Source organism: Pleurodeles waltl, chromosome 8, assembly GCF_031143425.1.
Source record: "Pleurodeles waltl isolate 20211129_DDA chromosome 8, aPleWal1.hap1.20221129, whole genome shotgun sequence".
NCBI lineage: Eukaryota > Metazoa > Chordata > Amphibia > Caudata > Salamandridae > Pleurodeles > Pleurodeles waltl.
The window spans coordinates 320,875,645-320,885,694 of NC_090447.1; positions in this window are offsets into that span (position 1 = coordinate 320,875,645).

The following is a 10,050-nucleotide window of genomic DNA, read 5'->3' on the forward strand; positions in this document are numbered from 1 at the left end:
TCGCATCTTAATGCTGTGGGAGTTCATCTAGTTTGGCAGTACCTCGAGTTTGTAACCCCGTTGTCCATGTAGGACAGAGTGAAACAACTGCAAGGCACCGGAAATAGCATAAAACTTGTTCAAGTCAACGACCACGTCCCAATGTTTGGCAGTGGTGCACGAGTCCAAAGAGGGAGTGTTTACCACGGGGACACATGCAGTTCTGCACACACACCGAAGTTTATCTCTTTTTGCAAACAGAAATCAGGGTTAATGTTCACCGTGGTCTTAGGCAAAGAACTCTTCAGCGAAAATGTCAAAATAAAATGTCTTAGTAACTCATATTTCTATTTTTAAACTTTCCACCACGATCTGACCGCGCCTTTCAACGCACGTGCCTACCGAGCACTTCTGAATCCTTATCACATATTCTCCATATTAAAATACAATTTTGTGCCACCATTGCTTTGTTATAGATTACACAGTTAACAAATCATTCTCCGGGCTTGTCGAGGGCCAGTTGAATAAATCAGTAATTGTTGGACATTATCCAATTAGTTCACTACATTCTGGCCTTTCAATAGTGGTGTGCTATATGATAATTGCGCCACCTAAGTTTTAAACGTTGTCAGCTTCGCAAAACTTCGAATGTGGTAGTATTATCCCCCCAAAAACTTTACTTTTAAAACCACGTTTCAAACAAAAAAGGTATTGTTGCGGGTTTATCCTTATAAAATACATATTTAGGAATTCTGCACTTCACCAACTTAGAAAACCAGGTAAATGAATGTTGCACAAAAAAACAACTATCATATTTAGGCGGACAAAGAATCATTATGGTCCATTATTCAAGGCGCCTGCCTATGAGACGGAAATAAATATGTGAACTGATAAGCAGCACTTAAAGGTGCACCAGCATTGATTTTTGCCCACTTGCAGTATTCAGGTCACCCCGCGCGTGGCAGTGTGGATGAGTAAAGTCTGCTCCTTGTGTCTTTGCTGTCCTTTATGCAGGGCTAGACTGGACATTATTGTATAGAATATAGCGTTGTGCCTTCATCCCACTCCTGCCCTTTGCTTGGCTGCAGTGCTGGTGTCTCTTTGCCCTGGGCTTGCCTCAATTCTTCTGCTGAGTGCTCTACTCTAAAATGCCTAGCCTTGGGTACTCACACACATTTTCACAAGGGCTAAAAAGTATGGTCTGTAGTGTGGCGGAGGATCCCATATATGACAGTAGGCTGGAGGCTGTTGGGGTGTAAGGTGGGTGTAAGGGAAGCGAAGCATGTACACGGTTTGGATAGTTAGTTGCGGAATTATTCTGAAGGTTTCCTTTCACACTGCCCTCTAAGTCACTAGTCTCTAGAAGAGTAATAGATTTGGCAGTACTGTGTTATGCTGTTTCTGAGACATTAAGCCTCTGCCGCACTCAGGATTAGGCCTTATACGTTAGCTATCGCTACCTTTGGAGGGTCCGGTGCACAAAGGAAGCAACTTGATTATTGCATTGGAATGAAATAGAATCTTAAGCCTCACTATTTCCTTATGCTTTTAGTCTCTTATTTATAAACACTAGGAGTGCTTAGAAACGGGCTCTGTTAGGAAAGTGACTCCTATAAAAATCATCAACCAAGATCCTTCAACAAGCTGTGCAATTCACGGAGGCAGGCAGATAAACAGCCAACCTTCACTTTCAAACATGGAACAGTGGGGCAGTTTTTGCCATGAAACTATGAGTCTTGGCATTTAATCCTGTCTTTTCTACTTTGCCAAAATGTACTGGTTGTTAACTCTGTATTTAAAATATGGACAGGTTCTACAGCACACTGGCATTTCTTTAGTGACAGTTTTACAGAGTCTCACCATCAGAACCACTCACAACCTCAGTTCTTTTATAATAAGAGCAAGGTGAAAATTATGGAACCTAAAGGCAAGTTTTTTTTAATCTCGACCTTCTCTTGTGACAAATTGTTTGCTTTTGCATAATCACTTTTTAAATATATTTCTCTGCTCCTCCAGATAGGAAAAACCTATCTCAAACTAAACACTGGTAGTAAGTATGTGATAAGAAAACAGGACTGTAACTCAACAACATGGGCATCAATCCACCCAAATGTAAGGGGTAGAGAAAGTGACAACTCACACCCTTTAACCTCCACTTTCACTCACACACATATTTACACATACACACTTACATACACTCTCTCTCTCACATAAACACTCTCTCACCCCAAGCCAGCACACAATATACATTTAAAAGCATTTTTTACTTACCTCAGCAGCCATGGAAGGGCATATTCCAGCTAATTATACGCCATTTTTATTACACTAATAGTGAACAATATAATATTCATTATTAGTGTGATAGAAAATTGACAGAAACAAAGAGAGTGGAGCCCCAAATGACATCCATAAGGATGAGCTCCCACTGTGTTCCTGGCACTGAAATTGCCACCTCTAAGGCCAGGGGTCGCAGAGGCAGTGCAAGGGGTATCAAAGGGCATGCCAGGGACTACAGCTGTGACCCTTGGCAAACCCTAAATGACGTCCATGGTCAACAACCATTTTATTTTACCCTTACGGGGGCAAGACCCAGTCACATAGTTCACTGACTAAAAAATGTTGTAATGAGGCAGTTATGAAACCATGTCCTTCAATTATGTGATAGTGGTGGGTGAGCCAGTAAAGGCTTGAGCTAAGCTTGAGCCAAATAACCTGGCTGTGGCTCAGCTCGAGGTTCTCTGGGACCCTCAAGCCCAAAACGAGCAGAGCCTTCATGTGGTTTCTGTCTACCATCCACACCTTTAGCCATGTGCCAAGAATAAAGGACAAAACATTATTTTTTAAAAGAGATACCCATCTAGTGACTGAATTGCACAACCAGGAAACTTGGTATAAACCCTGGGTTTTCTACTTGACCAAATTGTGTGATCCTAGGCAATTAATTGTTTTATTGCACTTTGCCTCCTTTTTAGGTCTTGGCTCTAGATGGTGTGCATGCGCTGTCTCGAACCGAGACATGTTGTAGCTACATCTAGGACTTCAGCCCGCCCCTAGGCTTGCCATTTGCTGGCACCATCGTTGCTCCAGTTTGTGTTTCCCCCCATTTGGCAGGGGCATGCATATGTCATGCCTCTGGCAGTGTTTAGTCCTCCCTGAGCGCACTGTCCAACTACTGCTACACATCTGCAGTGGGCATTTTCCTCTATTAATTGGGGACTATTTGTTTTGTTTTCAAATGGATGACAGTCCCGCCGCAGGTTAGAAGCGCAAGCAGCGCTCTACAAATCCTCACATTAGCGATTGCATGGGCATGGTGTGTTGCATTATTCAAGGTGCTGCCTGGGCACTGAAAATTTAACATTCAAGTGGCATTTGTTTATATGGCTGCCTGGGGAACCGTACATGGAATAATTATAGGCTGCCAGAGGTGCTGCATCTTTTTTTTTCAGGGTGCAATGTATTAATTGTTCAAGCTGCTCACCAGGGCACAGTTTATTTGATCGATTTTGACACGTTGATTGCTGTTTAAGAAATGTGGTTAGCACCAGACACAAACATGCCTCTGGCTCTTGCAGCGAGCTGATACATCATTGTCAGTGCTTAATTTGTAAATAAAAAGGTGCTGATGCCCAAAGCCCTCCTCTTAAACACGGGGCTGCTGCAATTAAATGATTAAATGTGGCAACACGGAATACTAAAGCAGAGTAATCATGAAGCCATCTCTGGCCTCTTCAATCCATATAAAGCCACTCCCTGTCCCTTCATCTCACTCCTGCAGCTTTCTACTTTCTCCCTTTGTGACGCTTTTCCGTTTTTCTCTTCCTCCAGATTTCCTATATGTGTCTTTTCCTCGCAGAAAATGTTTCAGGCAGAAGAATAAGCCCCGGCCCTCAAAAATAAGTGCCGGTGCTCAGCACAAGAAACAACAAGCACAAATTAAGCACTGATCATTGTTCTGTAAGATGCTCTGCTAACTGCCTGTGTCAAACAGTAGGTGAGGAATTTAAGACTCTGAAGTTTCATGGGCTTTAACATTTCGTATTTGCAGCCATTCCATTCCATTAAACTTTGCACACGTGTAATTACGTGCACAGCCTGGGAAGTCGTTAGAAGGAAGAGCTATGGTTTTATTTCTGAAATAAGAGAACTCACACAAGATTTTTCAGTGAGTCCCCATTTGTCATTGTGCTGTGGGTTTTAGCTCAAGCAGGGAACTTATGAGTGCTTGCCTCTGCCTGCCCGGAGAAGGAGCAACAGACACAAGTTCCCCTTGTGTGTGTCTGAGTTGTGTTAATTGCCATGCAAATTAATTGAAAGAGATGGTTCTATGCAGTTAGGCTCGTTTCTTACCAGTATAAAACGAATACAAACCTACATAAATACACATATCACAAACAAAATGTAATAAAATAAAATACCAATATAAATATAAATAAATAAAATATAAATATATATCAAAACAAACGAAACTACAGTCTCTGTGTCTTTCTTCTGCTTTTATCTGTAGAGTTTATTCCCCTGGTGGACTTCGTAGTTTGTGATGACTGTAACAAATGCTATATTATAGGCAAATAGGTGCAACTTGAAGACAGTGCTGGCTGACCATTCTGCCACTTTGGCATTTTCCCAGTAGGTAGTAAGCGAGGAGCTGCTTTCAGAACTGGATGAGCTGTCGTGCCCCCAACATGAAAGCTCCCAAGCCCGATGTTCACAGCACTGAAATTACCTTGTCCCATTCATGAGTAGCTCACTCAAGCCAGTTTTGTCATTGCCTGCTTGGATATGTAGTCCTGTTATAGCCATTTCAAATTTAGGACTGCAAGTCATAGTAATAAAATACATTTCCTGAAATGGATAACCTTACCATACATATTAAGCATTGGCCTGAGAGCTATAGGTGTTGGCAATGTTAATGCATTTGCCTATATCAATAGGAACAGCCCCAGAGCCCTACACAAATAAATGTACATTGCCAAAGTCTATATCTCTTGGATTGCTGAAACTTATTGGCTTTGCCAATGCTTGTTCTTCATTGTCACCTATGTAAGCACATTGAAATAAGAGTTCAGGATGTGTGCAGTACAAAACCTCATTTGTATGAATTCATAAACTATAATATTCCATATATAATAACAAGCTACGAAACCTAGAGCGTGCACTTGACAAATGATTTGTGTCTTGGTTCACTAATGGCATTATTGTTAGGCTGAGGGAAGGCATGAATGTTACTAAGTTCATGTTTGAAAACTATCACTTGAATAAATGCCCCTAATCCAGTGATATAAGCTGATGTACTAAGGTGAAATACTTGTGCATATTAATAAAATACACTTTTTTTATGATGATCATTCTTTATATTTTTCATATTTGTTGCACTATGCTGTTAAAATGGAGGTGTTCCTAAAGAAAAGTGGCACAAAACACCTTCTTGGCTTCTTTTCCTTCACTCGGGTTACCATAAATGCTTGTTCATTTGTTTAACAGCTTTCTGAATGTTAGTGCCAAGCCAAGTAAACAGCATCGCAGTTGTGCTGTTCACCAGGGTGTAAAGGTCAGAGGGTGTACTTTGAGTACCACTGGGCCGGGACTGACGCTGTATAGCCTCAGATTTACACATTTTGGAAATTGTTTTTTTGTCTAAAGTTAGTGTTGATGTGCACTTAGGAACATACTCATTTTTTACTGTATATGTGCTGCAAATATTTCCCTGTGTGTCGCAACACATATTGCTCTATACTTACGCATTTTCTAAAACTGGTAATAGGTTTGTCGAGTAGATGTGCATGTATGTTTGTGAATAAGCAGCTGTGTTTCTGTGTTGTGGTTATGAGGGCCTGTATCTGTGCCTTGGTTGATTTTTGTGTGCACATTCTTGTAGATGTCTGTGTCTGTACCATATGGGCATAGCCATCTGCACCTTTGAGACTCTATGTGTCCCTGTGTGAGGCTGTGTGTTGTGCATTTGCCTTCGCCCATTCAGAGGGAGGCATATTAATTATATGTCTCAGTGCCTGGCTCCTCATGGCTCTTTACTAAGATAGATAGCGTTTCCCTATCAGTCTTGGCATTAAAGTGATACTGCCAGGCCTTTCTTCAGTGAGGTAAGACAGGTGGAAATTGCAGCCAACATTACATTCCAATAACTCCCACATTCTTAAGTTTTAAAGTAGAAGTTAATTAAAATGAGATGTTACTATAAAATGTGCAATACTTTAAGGACATGTTACATCGAAAAGTAAAAAGTGAGTACAAATATATATTGGCTGGGGAAGGGAAAAAGGTAAGGTGATAAATGGAATATACACGGTTTATTTACATAAGTTATAGTCCTATAAGGTTACATAAAGGATTTGTTATTGTAACAATGGTAACATATAATGTTTAAAGACAAAGATAATAATATTCTTAAACAGAGGAAGTCAAGGAGGCTGACGACCTTCTTGTGTATCAGGTGAATGAATGTCTGACGTTGTAGCACACTTGTCAAGGAAAGATGTGACTGGACTCCACAAGTTTTGGCATTTTAGGACAAGTGATAAAGGATGCATTATGCATGTACACTGTATCTAGTCTGATTATGACAAACTGCATACCACTATGCTTTAAATGATATTTGAGATACGTCTTTCCATTGGGTTGTGATCTGTTGGAAGGCCACCGCTAGTAACAAGTCAAATATCTTAACATTCAATGAGACATTGTTCCAGTCATCTGACACGCTTCCCAGAAATACATTAGATATAGAGAAAGGAACATTTGAATTGAAAATTGTAATAATCTGTTTTCAAATTTACAACCAAACATTAGAAACGGGAGAGCACTTAAAATGTAAGTGTTTTAGGTCTGCTTAGTTGTGTTGAACATGTCCAGCAAGCATCTGAATTATCAGAGTTAATTTTATGTAAGGATATTGGAGAGATTTAGCCCCTCATTATGACTTTGGCCGTCCCACCAGGGGACCGCCAAAGCAGTGGGGAGGACGCCACTGCCATGGATGTGACGCACCCCTAACGTATTACAATGTTCCTGGCGGGCTGTGCGGCAGGAACATTGCAATAAGCATTCCTGCGGGCTGATAGGCAGAAACAGTGCTAGGATATTAGCATTGGCTCCTTTAAGGAAGCCAAGGCCAATATCCTAGCACTCCAGCACCCTCTAAATTTGCACTGTCTGCAAAGCAGACAGTGCGCATTCCGACAGTGCTTGGCAAGGGGCTCCTGCACTGCCCATGTCATGGGCAGTGCAGGGGTCTCCCAGTGGCCCAGTCTTTCTGCCACTCTTTTCATGGCAGGGTCCCCGCTATGAAAAGGCTGGCCGAAAGTCGGGTTGTATTAGGCCAGGCAGCACTGAGTTCAGTACCGCCCTGGCTGGTTACAACCCCTGTCGCCATCACCACATCGGGAACCATGTTCCTGGCAGGGATGACGGTCTTTAAACAGGCCCGCCCACCAAGCTTGTAATTTGGCAGTCAGACTGCCAGGAGTGCGGCAGTCTGACTGCCACCGCGAGGCTGGCGGTCCTAGAAACGCCAGCCTCGTAAAGAGGCCCATAATCTATTATAAATGTAAAATAATGTGTGTTCCGTAGCTGTATTTTCGGCCAAGTCTTTAAGCTCTTTCTGTTTGAGCCAAAGTCTGTGACATTGGCCTGTGGTTGGTTCTGCACTTCCTGTCATCTGTTTTTCCAAGTCTGCGACCTCTCTTTCTATATTCTCATACTTAAGTCGTTTCTCCTTATTTACTCCCCCAATTACAGCCTGTGTGTGGCCTCTTAAAACTACTTTAAATGCTTCCCAGAGGGTGCGTGCTGATTGTACCAATCCTATGTTCTCTTTGAAATCATTTGCTGCCCCCTCTCTAATTTTCCCCTGCAGTTTGCAATCTTTGAGGTGCCACATAGCTATCCTGGGAGGTAGGGTTGTGGCTTTCAAGGAGCCTATTAGTAGGATAACTAGTGGGGAATGATCTGAGACGCCCTGTGCTAAATGTCGTGCATCATAGAATCTACCTGCATCTGCCCCATGTGTGAATAAATAATCCAGGTGGCTTAGGCTACTGTGTGATTCCGAGAGGTAAGTAAGTTGTCGGGCTTGGGGGTTGTGGTCTCTCCACAGGTCTACCAATCCCATGGAGTCTACAAATGATCTCAACTGGCTCATGGCAGCCCCAGATTTATCATTGGCCAGTCTGTCGCATTCTGGGTCCGTGATGTCATTCATGTCTCCCCCTAATAGGAAGGTGCCCACTGGCATTTCTAGTAGCACTGTTCCCAATGCCGGAAGTGTTTCGTCTTGTAGCTTGGGCGTTACATAAACAGAGCAAATGTTTAATGTCTGACCATTCCAGGTGCGCGTTTGTGCCACATAGTGACCTAGGGGTTCAGTCCAGACCCAACCCGAAATGAATGGTGTGGAAGTTTGAGTAGGATCCCCACACCCTGTGAATTAAAGGTAAATCCTGAGTGTGACAGTAAAGTATATCCCATTCGATTTAGTGCCCTGAGATTATTGCCTTTTAGATGAGTTTCCTGCATTAGGACTATATCAGGGGCTTGGCGTTTAATGAATTGCAGTACTAGTATACGTTTAATCTTGTTGCCCAGCCCATTGACATTGCAAGTCATTACCTTCAGCGGCCACTTGTTGGCCGTCTGCATAGCTTTGGCATCTGTATAATGAGTCCTGTGTTGATATGACTGTGGTCCACCACTTTCCCTTCCCTCCCTCCCTCCCTCAGCACCCCTCCCTCTATCTAGCAAAGTTGATCTGAGCAAGAAACAGTACGCAATAACAAAATGAAACAATTCCCAATAGAACTCCCCCCTCCCTGCAATCCTGCTTAGTAGGCTCAGAATTACCCACTGCCACAACTTGCAGAGCGCCTGTCACCCATTCCTTAACATAAAACTGTACTTAGGGTTGGGTAGCTTCGCCTATAGTAACTATGGGATAGTTACCGGTGTGTAAACCCCTTAGACGTGTCTGTTAGTTGGCCCCTGATAACGGGTTACAAACTGTGGGTTTCACTACAACACTGTGTATACAAGGAAGTGCGGACCCCTTAACTCAAGGGGGCTCCAACTATGCAAGATAAATCCAGTCTCCTACCCCCCCCACCCCATCCAGTCTTATCTGCATTGCGTGATTACTCAGGGTGACTCTCAGCCCTTTTCTGTCTCTGCATCATCTGCACGATGCGCTGAGGGATCATCCGATCTTCGGGTGTCTTGTTCGCCTCTCACCACCTCTCCTCATTGGGTTTGTCCAGCTCTCCGCTAGCCCTAAATTCAATCCCACACCTCCTCAGGTGGAGTGAACAACCAGGACTTGCCCTCTGTGACTATCCTCAGCCTTGCAGGAAAAAGCATAATATATTTGATTTTATTTTTACACATGACTTTTTTTTTAACTTTCTCAAAGCTACGCCGCAGAGTTTGGACTTGGCGTGTGAAGTCTGGAAAGAATCTGATTTGTGCATCTTCATAAAGTAGGTCGCCTTGAGTCTGTGCTGCCTGTAATATGGTGTTTCGGTCTCTGTAATTGAGGATCCGTGCTATAATTGTTCGTGGTGGAGCCCCCAATTTCTGCGGCGGGATCGGCACCCAATGGGCCCTCTCCACTGAAAAGAAGTTGGATAGGTACTTTGGTCGGAATTTATTAAGAATAAGATCCTCCAGAAAGAGATCCACACTAGGGCCCTCTGCCCCCTCCGGTACCCCAACCACTGTGATGTTGTTCCTTCTTGCTCTCGCTTCTTGGTCTTCAAGCCTGGCCTCCATGATGTTCTGTTGCTTGGAAGTAATCGGACCTGTTCCTCTAAACGTTTAGACGTGGACTGTAGGGCCTGAATATGTGTTTCAGCTTTATTGACTTTTTCTTTCCTTTTTTGAAGATCCTCTCTTAAAAGGGACACATATATTGTGACGGTATTGAGTTTTGGCTCCAGTGTCTGTTTCAAATCTGAGATGGCCGCCATGATAGTGCTTAATGAGGGCTCAGGTGCCCCGATGGTGTCTGGGGTCGAGACTCCGGAGACTGCCGGCACCTGCGGTACTGAGTATTTCTCCATTTTA